Source organism: Rhipicephalus sanguineus, chromosome 1 (assembly GCF_013339695.2).
Source record: "Rhipicephalus sanguineus isolate Rsan-2018 chromosome 1, BIME_Rsan_1.4, whole genome shotgun sequence".
Classification (NCBI taxonomy): domain Eukaryota; kingdom Metazoa; phylum Arthropoda; class Arachnida; order Ixodida; family Ixodidae; genus Rhipicephalus; species Rhipicephalus sanguineus.
Genome location: NC_051176.1, coordinates 274,034,872 through 274,047,717, shown reverse-complemented (window position 1 = coordinate 274,047,717; position 12,846 = coordinate 274,034,872).

Sequence of the window (12,846 nt, the reverse complement as noted above, 5' to 3'; positions counted from 1 at the left end):
CACACACACACAACAGACATGCGCTCGCGCGATGCTATAAAAGTCACTGGCACGGTCGCTAAAGTGAACCAAAATGATTGTTTTAGTAGCGGCCGTGCAATTCCACTGAAACGCTGCGAAGCGTTTGATTGATGTGTTGTTCAATACTATTTCACTGAGGCACATTATATTATGTGAGTGAGTGCGTTAGTGAGAGCGTAGCGCGTGCGTGTGGGTGAGAGCGTGCGTGTGTGCGAGTGTGAGAGCACGCTGTTGTACGCACCAGTGTGCGTGTGTGTGCGTGTTTTTTTTTTCTTTTGTTCTCAAGCGATTGTATTTAGACGCTGCGCTGTCCTTTCTCAAGGGCTGCAATAGAAAGCGAGCGTTTGTCCTTACAAACTGGGGCACTTATCGTCATGTCGTTGAAACGACGCCAACAGTTGGCCCCGATTGTAGGTGAAAGACGCCGTCTGCGTTTGTGCTCCTTGCTTTTTGTCGGCCGATTTCCGTCACCTAGCGCGACATATAACATATAAAACACGCGCGAGGCGACGCTGACCATACTTGCGCGCGCAATTTTCTCGCTTTCTGCAAACGTGGATGAGTGGCGTCGTCTGTTGTCGTTTTTCGAACTATTGGCAAGATGGTGGTAGTGGAACCGCCACCTTAAATAGATGCTTTCATTAAATAAATGCACTTTTCTTTTAACGTTTTACTATCTGCCACTGGGTGTGTACCTACTTTTGGCCAGTCATATACGTGGCTGTGTGACAAAAAATACATTTTGCCTGTGTTTGTTTTGTTGTCATAACATGCAAAAATACCAAATTAGCCTTTTACACTAGCCTGACCTGGTATTTCAAGTTGGGCATAGCTTGCAAATTTTGTAAAGGATCCACACAAAATTCCAGGTAATAATACGTTGCATTAAAATACAAACGTACGTGTTTCTAGTGTACCAAGCTTAGCAAACCATTTAAGCAAAGTGTAAGTTTTAAAGCCTCTTGCTTAGACTTAACATTAGTGATGCGGGTTTTTCATTTTCCAGGAACCTGAAGAGCCAAGACCAGGACCCGGAAGGTGCTCACTCCACGTTCTATGAAGAGGCTTCAGCGCTATTGTGACGAGAACTCCCACCTCGATCAAATTGTTGCAAGACTTAAAAAGCCCAAGAGACCAATTGCATCTCATGCGCAGCTTCTTCTTGAAGCAGGCAGGTACCTAAATAAAGACTTTTTGGAAATACTAAGAGTGCAAATGCATCTGCAACCACTGCAAAAACATGGGAGACGATGGCCGATGCAACTTAGACAGTTTGCCCTCAGTCTTTACTTTACAAGCCCTGAGGCATATAAATTTCTATCAAAGGTACTAAGCAGGAGTGTGCGAAGAGTGAAATTTCATCTCGAATCGAATTCTAATCGAATAGTGCCGAATAGTGGCAGAAAATATCGAATAGTATCGAAGCGTGCACCACCAGTTACGGCAAGACAAAAAAAAAAAAAAATCAAGGAAGCTACGGCGTGGTGACAGCTTACGCACTTGTTCGGGAGTCTTTTTTTTTTTCTTTTCAGCTTTTGTAGGCGTGGAACCATGTTGATAGAAGAGACACCATTCTAGTCAGCAGCGCCACTTTTAACTTCCTAAAGGGTAAGAGAGGGTGGTACAGTAGAAAGCTTTTTTTTTCCTATGGCCGTACAATACGGCTCATCTGACAATGGTCACGTTATTGTGCTCCATAGCCATGGGTGCTCTGGGCCCGAAAATCTTCGGGCGCCCGTTCACAGCAGCGTTTTGATTGTACGCCGAAATGATAGGAGTTTCTGATAGAACGGAGTTTCTGAACGAGTGGTCAGTGTGGCAGTGGCGACTGCGCAGCGTGAACAAATTTTCACATCTGAAACCAGTCATCAAGGGTTTCGCAGGCCAAAGTCGGGATGTTTTACGGCCCTTGCGGCATATGCGACCGAACTATGCAAGAAGTCCGGAAGCGAAGTTGAGAAGGGCTTGCCACTTTTCTTGTCTTTCTTTTTTTTACGTGCTGAAATAACATAATCTCCTCTAAAGTAAACATGCGCTCATTTTCGAACGAGGAAATCGGTGAAAGTTTTAACGAAAGGCCTATTGTAAAGACGTTAGCGCTAGTTTTAGCGACCCCACCTTCACCAAGTTGCACCATTGGCCTTTGTCGCGTTTTAGATATTCGTACTGTCGAATTATTCGATTAGGTAGTATTCGATTCGAATATTCGCACACCCCTATACTCTGTTCCAGAAGTTCCGTGCAGCACTGTGGAAGCTACAGGCCTTCTCAACAAATCAGGAGGGCGAGCACATCTAAGTGTATCCTTCCGCGCCCTGTCGTCTGCTAGCGGCGAGCGCTGCAGCGAAAGCGGCAAGAGCGTCTCGGGACACCGTGCAACCGCGGACTAATCACAACCCAAGACTGGGTCCTCCGCGGCGCTGTGGACGCTCGGGCTGTGCGGACTACTCATAAATGTTTAGACAGTGTCGTACCATTCCTTCGTACTTTATGAGTAAAAACATAACACATACGAGCCACAACAGCGTTATTTCTTTCGTCATTTGCATGTTATAACACGTACAAGCAAGAACTCTTTCTTCAGTGTCATGGAGCCACAAAAATTGTTTTATACAGAAAATGCGACAAAATCGTCATAGAAATCACAGCTACAACACGCAGAGAAGCCTTCAAGTAAAAATCCTCCGACGAGACCGCTTGCAAAAGTCATGAGGACAAACAACGGGCTACGTATATGGGGCACTACATCTCGCTTCGCAACAACCTGCGCTCCAGGGTCATGTAGCCTTGGCTCTGCTGCACGGAACTTCTGGAATAGAGTATAGTACTAAGCCTTCCAACAGTAAAGCCCTTAAGAACATGGCTGTCGGTCGTAAATATAAAGACAGGAGTTCTGTCTCAGATTGTCGAGTTATTCAAAGAAAAGGCAAAAAAAAGGGGGGAAAACTCAAGACAGAGCTTGCTGCCTGATTTTTGACAAGATTTCTTTAAAAAGAAATCTGCAGTATGACCCTAAGGAAGACATCATACATGGATATGTTGATAATGCCAGAGAAAGAACAAATGGCACAGCGAACACTGCAGCACTTGTGTTGGTCTCTGGGATAGCGAAGAAATGGATACGGCCAGTAGCCTTTTTGACAGGAGAGGGGACAGTTCATACAGGGCCCCTTTTAATGTAATTGAAAATGCTAATCATTGAGCTAAAGGCATGTGGCCTCTTCGTCAAAGCATTGGTTTGTGACCAGGGTAGCAGCATTTGCGTTATTGCAAGGACACTGGGTGTGAGCGTTGACAGGCCTTTCTTTATTACTGATAAAGAGAAGATTTCCTTCATTTTGACGTCCCCCACCTGTTGAAATGTATGAGGAATAATCTGAGGAAGCATGATATTTCTATTGGTGATAAGGTTGCTTCCTGGGGGCATATTAAGACTTTGTATGAATCAGCATATCACCTGAAACTAAAATACTTACCCAAACTCACTGAGGGCACATCTATGAAAGTGCATTTGGTAATATGAAAGTAAAGTGGGCCACTCAGGCGCTCAGCACCAGTGTCTATCTAGCAATAGAAGCATTCATAGCATTTAATGTTCTACCACCAGAAGCCACAAGCACGGTTGAGTTTGTTGAGAAAATAGATCAGTTGTTTGATTCATTGAACAGTTCTTGTGTAAAGATAACTGAGAGAAAAATGAGGCATGCAATTAATACTTCTACAGGGCGCACTGAATTCTTGCACTGCATGAATTAAATCTTGGAAATTCAAAGCACCTAGGCAACCAAGAACCATTCAGGGTTGGCAGGTGACGATTAAAGCGGTTTGTATGCTGTGGGCAGATCTGCAGGAATCCTAAAACTTCAAATTTTTGCTCGCTCGTCGTCTGAATCAGGATCCCTTGGAGAACTTGTTTGGGATCGTTCGGCAGCAGCACGGCTGTAATGAGACTCCAAACATATTTCAGTTCACTGGCGGTCTCAGGCATATCATTGTCGGGAAGCTCTTCAAGCTTTCAGATGGCGGCAACTGTGAAGCAGATAAGGCTGTTCTTCTAACTGAGCTAAAGAAATTAAGACTCGATCAAGAAAGTCCTGCTGTGGCCGACACCTTCACCTCAAACCCTTCAGACACCGAACGCACCAAAGAACCACCAGATGTACTTGAATCAAACATAGTTTGTTACGTGTCAGGATACCTAGTACAAGCATTTCTGAAAAACGCACCATGCTCACAGTGCAAGTATCTCTTGAAAGACAAAAGCCAAGGTTTGTCTTCACCAAACCAAATCTCCATGATGTTCAAAGCAGTGGAGATGCAGGAAAAGACTCTAGGTAATTTAACAGTGCCCACAGTAGCAGCTTTCAATTTTGTCAGAAAATTGGAAAAAGCATTATCTGTTGATAGGTGCTGTAGCACACTTGAGAGGGGTGTCAGAGAAACTGCTTCGTATTATGATGGAGGTGACTAATCGCCCATTTTGCACTGCTCACTGTCGCAAGTTGTTTCTGCAAATGTTTGTGCATATTAGGATTCTGTGGTATTTGGAATTCAAAAACATAAGAATAATAATATCTGGGGTTTAACGTCCCAAAACCACCATATGATTATGAGAGACGCCGTAGTGGAGGGTTCCGGAAATTTCGACCACCTGGGGTTCTTTAACGTGCACCTAAATCTAAGTACACGAGCCTCAAACATTTTCGCCTCCATCGAAAATGCAGCCGCCGCGGCCAGGATTCGATCCCGCGACCTTCGGGTCAGCAGTCGAGCGCCATAACCACTAGACCACGGAATTCAAAAACAGAGAATTAGGCTAGCAGGGGCGTAGTGTCGTGACCGGGTATTTGGATCCATCCCATCGCTGCAACCAGTTGTTGCGACCGGTATTTAGATCCGTCCCTCCTCCGCAACCAGGTTGTTGCTACGATAGGGCAGCGTCATACCCGGACTCCGTTTGGTAGCGTAGTCGAGTCTCCGGGTTGAGGAAATGCTGCTAGCAAGTTGGGAAAACAATAACAAGTTTACTGGCACTTTCGTACACTCAATTACATCGTGACAAGGTCAGAGTTCAGCGACAAGCGAATTGGATGAGCCTGTTACCGAGGGCTCAGAGCCCCATTTCTCACTTAGCACCGTCGTTTTAACCCCTCAGGCTGGCTCCTCCTTCTTGATGACCACCAATCACACACACGACCCCACCCACCATGGCACAGTCCATTTCACTGTCGCTGAGGGGTCGTTGCACTCTTGAAGCAGCAAGGGTCCGGTGGTCGACGGCACGCACGTGGGGGAAGCAGGACAACAGGTTCCCCGAAGGCAGAAAAGGGTCTGCGGCGACTCCTGTCAAAACATACAGCTCAGGTCGTTTCGGCAGCACACCAAGCCAAGCCCAGGTGGCCCATTGTCTCCGGCTTTGCCGTCCCCGACTTTGAGGTCGAGATTATGCCCATTGTCGGTCGCTTGCCGCCCCGGGAACTCCGTTTCCAGGAAGGATGCAGGTGTTCTAGCAGTGCGAGAACGCCTCGCCCGCCGATTCTGATGGCCAGCGCGTCGGACTGCCAGTCATAACAGTAGCCAGAAATTTTTTTCGGGGGGGCTGGGAGGGGTTCAACCATACTTTATGTATGTTCGTGCGTGCGTTTGTATATGTGCATGCCTATATACGCAAGCAGAACTGAAAAATTTCGGGGGGGGGGGGGGTTGAACCCCCCAAACCCTGTAGGCTAGGCAAAGACTTGGTAGTCTGCTGCAAAAATTTACTTATCAGTCCAAGACTATTGTTTGTGGGCTCATCTACTGCTGTGTTATAATTGTTCTAAGCAAAAAGGATAAGCAATCCAAGGAGCTCGTGACTTGATTGTACAATTTTACTTGTTGTCCATGTGTTTATAAGCAATGTACTGATATTTCCTACAGTATTGTTGTCACCATGGAGTGTTTGTTATGTATCTGTGTTGTGAATTAAGCATGTGGTTACTTACAATGTGGGAACGCACAGAATGATTAGAGCATACCTATTAATTTCTGGGCACTTGCTGTGCTGTCAAGTGGGCTCTTTACCAAGAAAGGTTGGAATTTTCCCAGCCCACTTGTCTGCGGTCAGCTGCAAGCTGAAACAAACTTTGTGCTACTCCGAGCCATTACTTGCCTCTTTGGTCACAACTTAGCCGATTGCCTCTGCAGAGAGAAACTAGACGTTAGGATAATTTTTCATCCAGGGCGAATTTATTATAGGTTCGCTCCACCAGTTAAAATAGTTTTGAATCCATAGAAATTTAATGTATTATTTTTGGAAAATTACGGGCTGAAACCACGATGCGATTATGACGCGCATCATAGTGGGTCAGCGCATAGTTTTGACCACCTGGGGTTCTTTTATGTGCACCTTAAGCTAAGTACACGTGTTTTCAGTTTTCGCACCCCACCGAAATGCCCGTCACGGCGGCCGCATCCGTTTTGTCGCCTAGTTTTCGTAGGCGATAAAACAAAACAAATGCGGCCGTCGTGGAGGGAATTTACACCCACGCCCTCGCATTTACCAGCGCTTGTCAAGCAACACAAGAGGTCGAGAGAAGGTAGCCAGTGAGTTTTGCGCTGCAAGCTATCGTATTCTCTCCGCAAAGCTACCGGCTAGGTGATGTCCCAAAGAGGCTGCATAAAAGTGGCACGAGGAAATAGGGAAATTATTATAGTGTACACGAGCGTATACATACGTTTCGTAGCTCAGGTCTTCTTGCTCGTGCGTTCGCGCTTTATGAGCCACTACTTCACGATGTAACCGCGTTGTTTGCTTGTGTGAACGCTCAGTGGTGTATTTTGTCTTTTAATGATTTATGAATATGTAATAAAACATTATCAAGCTTACACGTCGCCGGTGTTGTGTGCGTTAATGCCAGTTGAGGCATTGGCGTCTCCTGGCACCTTCGTAGCATTTCACACAGTTGGGGCACGGAATACACACGAAAGAGAGTTCAGAAGATTCATTACGACACTCGCGGGGCTCGGTAAGTGAACAAAACGTGGCGTATACATTTATTTCTTTTGTACGAGCACGGGCGACCGGAGCGCAGTGCACAGCTATAGTGCCTAGAGCACAGCCACCAAAAACGAGAAACGGCAGCCATACTGCATAAAACTCACTTCCGTTTCCTGTTGTACAACGGCATCTCTTGGTCGGCTACTTTAGTTCATAACGCCACCGCTACCCTTATTTCGGTTGCACTGTCAAAGATACAGTTTCCCTTCTCTAAGTGTATGGGTGTTCTCTGATAAACCCGTGTTGTTTGTTGACATCCTGCCTCGAGTGCCTTTTCTGCGCCGTGCTGGAGAGTCGACGAACCCGGCCGTAGCGTCTTTGTTCGCTGCGGCAGTGGAGAACGTCGCGTCCCTTGCCGGTCGCCTCGTACGGTAAGCGTCTCGCAAACCTATCTCCACATAAATGGCGCCCAACGTGGGGCCCAGTTATGTGGAGATAGGTTTAGCACAAAGCTTACCCTACGAGGCGACCGGGAAGGGACGCGACGTTCTCCACTGCCGCAGCGAACAAAGACGCTACGGCCGGGTTCGTCGACTCTCCAGCACGGCGCAGAAAAGGCACTCGTGGCAGGATGTCTACAAACAACACGGGTTCATTAACCCAAGATGCAGCACAGTACGACAGTCACGGGCTTGCAGGCCGTAAGGGGAACTCCGCAAGACCGATCGCGTACGCTATAGCCAGCGGCGCTACAACTCTCACACAAAGGGCAGCAGCCGAGCACACGAACGAGAAGCCGCCTGCTAGAGTAGCGCGTCAACCTCTCGAGCTGGCCTGAGAGCACCTGACCGATCTGACGCGGGCAAGCCAGCGCCAGACAGAAGCGAGCTCAAGGGGGAAGGGTGTTGTCACTGGTGGCCAATGAGGACAGGCGCAGCGCAGTGACGTAGGCCAGCGGGGTGGCGTGAGCATGTGAGCATGTCGAGAATGTGCGGACGCATGCCCGCGCGCCGGGAAGCCGACACATGGCTCGCACCAAAGAGGCCTGGCGGCCTGGCGCTGCCGCCGTGGTCGCCATACTGCCGATTAACGGCGGTTCCCGGCGCTCGAGCCGCGCGAGGCCAGCACACGCGCTAGCTGGGAAACGAGGTGCCAAAGGGGAGGGCGCGCTCGATTCCCACAACTTTCGTAAACAAACGTTTGCGGCGTGCGAAAAAAAGAAATTATACGGCCATGCCACTGTTTCCTGAGAAGGTTAGAGTCAAGTCTTCCGTGCCGCTGGAGAATAACCCGCCGATTAAAACGCGAGACCGCTAGCTGAGCTTTAACCACTGTGAAGCACGATGAACTGCTCGCCTAATTTTTTCGGCTCTCGCGTCATGCTTGTACTCTTTTTTTATGAGGATATCGACTTTACAGGCGCATAAAACCTGCTGCGCGAACGCGGCCAGAAAATCGCACAAAGTCAGAAGGTGGCAATAGCAAACCATGTATTAAGTGCCACGCAGTTATATTTAGCGGCTTAAATATATTCGCAATGCCCACGAACTATAGGTGGCGCCAGGCACGTAGCCAGGATTTTTTTCGGGGGGGGGGGGGGGCAAGGCCTTATTGTTCGAAAGAAAGTCTTGCAATATAGAAGGCTGGAAAAATTTCGGGGGGGGGGGGGGGGGCCCCCCCCCCCCCCCCCCCCCGCCCCCCCCTTGCCTACGTGCCTGGGTGGCGCGCCGTGCTTTTCAAGATGGCGCCAGGAGGAGGGTCAACCCGTTTGCGGACGTACGGCCCGTGCCACTTTCACCGGATGAAGTCATGAGCTGCGCTGAATTGGATATGAGACTAAAATGCCTTCCCAAACCATGGAAAGTGCTAAGTACTCGCCACCTAATTATTTGCTGCGGTGTGAAAGGTTATATTTCAGCTCCGTTACCGTGGATAACGATGCTTTGCGATATCCTGCCGTGCTACATAAAATTGCATGAACTAAAATTGACGTATGAGCTGAACGGAACTCCGAGGTAGTACGTACTGAGCCTGCCTGACAGATTTGCCGCAGTAGCAGGCCGCCAGCGAGTAGCGCCATCGCTTACGGGACCGCACGTTTAACGTGGTGATGGTTTGCAAACATAATACGCCGTAGACATTACTTGCGCAGTCGGGAACGCGGAGTTACGTCTTCAACGGAACACGAGCATTTAACATCCCATTCAGTAGCGCTTGTGTCACAGCCATGCTGAGACTCTAGCCGTGTGCAATTCACTTCACTCGCATGTTGCAGGCTCGATCAGCACGATCGAAACACGAATATCGAAAAGAATGCACACGTATCCTTTTCGCAACGTCGAAGAAGTTAGCCGAGAGGCGTGGATTGTGGCCGTGACTGCATGTTCCATCGCTCTAACCATTTCGCTTCGCTGGTCGAGCTCGAGCGTGTTGGCGGCATGCGGCGCTCCATAAAATCCACAATAATTGTGATACATGCAATGCACAAGAGGGACTATGCTTTTATTTTGATCTCGCTCAAGGATATTATACACTAAATACAATCAAAGTGACTTACGAGCGTGAAAGAACATTAACGCAAGAGGGGACGTGAAGTGCAACTCGCTCCTCGTGAGTTAACAGCTCATCGTTCATCGTCGCTGTCACTCTCGGTGCTTTCACAGTCTTCTACGTCCAGTGAAAAATCCTCGTCGTCAAGATGGTTTCTTTCAACATCACTGCTGAAAGAAATCTTGAAGAATTTCCTCCGCCGAACGACTTCGACCACTCCGCGTCACCACGTTTACAATAACAGAGACGTCTGGGCGCGGAGAACAAAATCTGAACATTTTGCTCTTAGATCGGTCAACCTAGGACTTCTCGTGGTGCCACTGCGCCCTTTCCTAGGCGCGGCGGAGCGGCCGCAGCGCGGCTGCCCGAATCTCGCAAACCGCTTCGTCGGCGGCTACAATACGTTACAAGTAGCGGAGTGTTCTGCCGCATTTTCACGCACGGACCATGGTGGAGCAGCTGTCTGTATCTCGTCAGGTATCCTGCTCAAACATAGACCCGACCTCACGTTAAATATTCAAAACTGCGAATCAGTTTGGATGGAATTTTTTATAATCTAACTTTCTCAACATCGATAACAGAAATTTCATCTTTGGTTGCCTTTACCGATCACTTTCTTCCTCAGGTTCAGACTTTTTTTTTGTTTCTCGCGAATAAATAACGGCAAGGTTATCTTCAGATAACAGAAAAATATGATAAGTATGTGTACATAAATTAATTGACTCATCCCTGAACTCGGTTATTCATCTCGTTTTCACCGTTTTAATTACGAATGTCTTATTAATACCCCTGCTTGCTCAGTTCTTGGCGGCTCCAGCACTGTAATCGATCATGCACTGTCTAATCTTTTGTTGTCCATCTCACGTAGGAATCGTTCTTGTCCATCTCACGTAGGGGTGGGGGAGGGAAAGCGCTGGTGTGGCTTGCAGGGGGGGGGGGTCAAGTGCTTCTTTTGAAACCCATTGCCGACGCGATTGGCTAAAATAATGTCTTTTGTCCAGTACTAATGTGTAGCCCATATATTCATCACTATACTTTCAGTGTCCTAAAATTTATTCTAGTCTGATTTAGCCTGTTTGTTTTGTAACACTTTATATTGTTGTTTACAATCCTTGTCATGGCAATGTCCTTTCCAGTATATGTGTGCCACATGATTTATACTGTTATATTATGCGTCATGCACATGCACCTCCAAGTTATCCTTTGTACTTCATGTCATTTGCAAGGTTTATAAATCTTCACTATCGCGCAACGCTTCCTGTATATTTATTTTACACACATTTTACGTACATTTTTGATTTTTTAATTATATTATTCATGCTAAAAACCAGCTATTGTTTTTTAAACTGCTGTAGCATAGTTTTTGTGTATAGATTGAAAATAATGTCCCATTCCAGTCTTTGACTTCGGGACCTCCTTCTGCACATGTCCTAGCTGTAATCTTTTAGTCATCTTTTAATCATCACAATTAATAAAGAGGTGTCCGTTTTTATTTTCGATCTGAGCAGTGTATCCCCAACCATGAACTCCAATATGATAAGCCTGCACAACAACTATAATGAAATAGGGCCGTATGCACATAATGAGCGATCACTGTGTAGCGAATGTCCTGAGCGCGTGCGGTAAATATGAACAAATATGTGTAGTTGGCCAAAATAAAGCCACTGAGCCATACAGTGAGCAACCTGGCTGTTTGATGTTTGCAAGAACCAGAAAGCAAACACACGCTTTAGAGTTAACCGCAGCTGCAACTCTGAAAGGGCCTGCGACAGCCCGACAGCGCAGCCAATGCTGCTAGGAAATGTAGCAGTGGCGCCATCTCGCGGCGTCCGTGTAAAAGGAGGACGCAGGAGCCCGGCCGGTCGTGTCACTAGAGTATATTCTAGTTCACTATTCGCCGCGAGATCGGGCTACAGGTGGCAGCACTGTCGCCGCGCTAGTGTGGATAGGCGGTTGTCGGCGCGTATACAAACGTACACAACAGCGCTTCGTTGTGAGCGATTTGACCCGATTTCCGGCAAACAAAATGCGTTGACTGCAGCTTTCTGGTAATATGTGCGCTCTTCATTCCTGAATTAATGCACGAAGCGCGCCGAACGTTGCTATTACTTGTGAGAGAATCCTGCCAACGAACGGGTTGCTCGCCTTCGGCAACAGTCGGCGTTTTCGCAATGGAGGACGTTTTCTTGTTGTTTTCTTTTTACGTGTTTAGCTTGTGTTCCACCATACGCACTGTTGTAGCGCGAGTGAATTAAGTATTTACTTCTTGTTCATCTGGATACCCCACAACAAAAAGAAAGCCCGTATTCCTGCACGATGGGTTCAAATAGCACTTTGTGCCCTGCGTATTAAAATATTCATCGCATTCCTTATTCACTTCGCCATGAAATGTAGGACAGCTGGTAGGTTTACTGAGGAAAGCTACGTGGCTGACCGCGCTTTAGCGCTACGGAGACGTTTAACGCACACACGCTTGTTTTTATTGCAGTACCAATACACAAAGGTAACTGTACAGCTCGGCACTTTCTTCGATTTATTACTTGCACTACAGTAATGGAACAAAGGCCCGGTTATTTCGCGGGACCAAAGTACGTTGTTTCATGCGAATTATATCCGCTGCCTTCCGTCAATCTATAACAACACAACACAAACGCTCAAGATAATGTGAAGAAAAAAAAGATGTGGCTCCGCGTGAAATTACTACGACATAAATGTAAAGTACGCCGTTTGGATTAATTTTGACCATCAGGGCTCTTTAACGCGTACCTTAATCTAAGTACACGGGTGTTTTTGTATAAATTTTGCCACAAGTTAAAATTGTGCAAGGCAACTCAGTTTTGCGATTTCCGTGTCATTCAATTTTCTGTTCTTTTTAGGGGACAATTTAAGTACCGAAGTGTCAGACATGACTTGACAGAAATATTTCTCTGTAGTGGGACGAGGACCGTACGTAACTAAAGCTCGCCGCGTAACCTATAAACGACAGTCCCGAAGTTATACACCTAACCACAACGCGCAAGTGCATGAGAGCCTTTTTTTACCACCGAGCCGCTAAAAGGCTATATTCACATGAGATTTAATACTTCTCATCTTTAGGACAACGCCAAGTGCCCTCTGCAATGCGCTTGAACCACAGAGCGGCACCTACACTGATATGACTCTCGTGAACGGAGGGTACGACGACCACACACAGCACTCTCGACGAGCGCACTCACTGATCTTATTACAATGCATATACAACCGATCAAGGCCAAATGCTTCTTTACATCGTGTTAGGCATACGTACGAGCGATTAA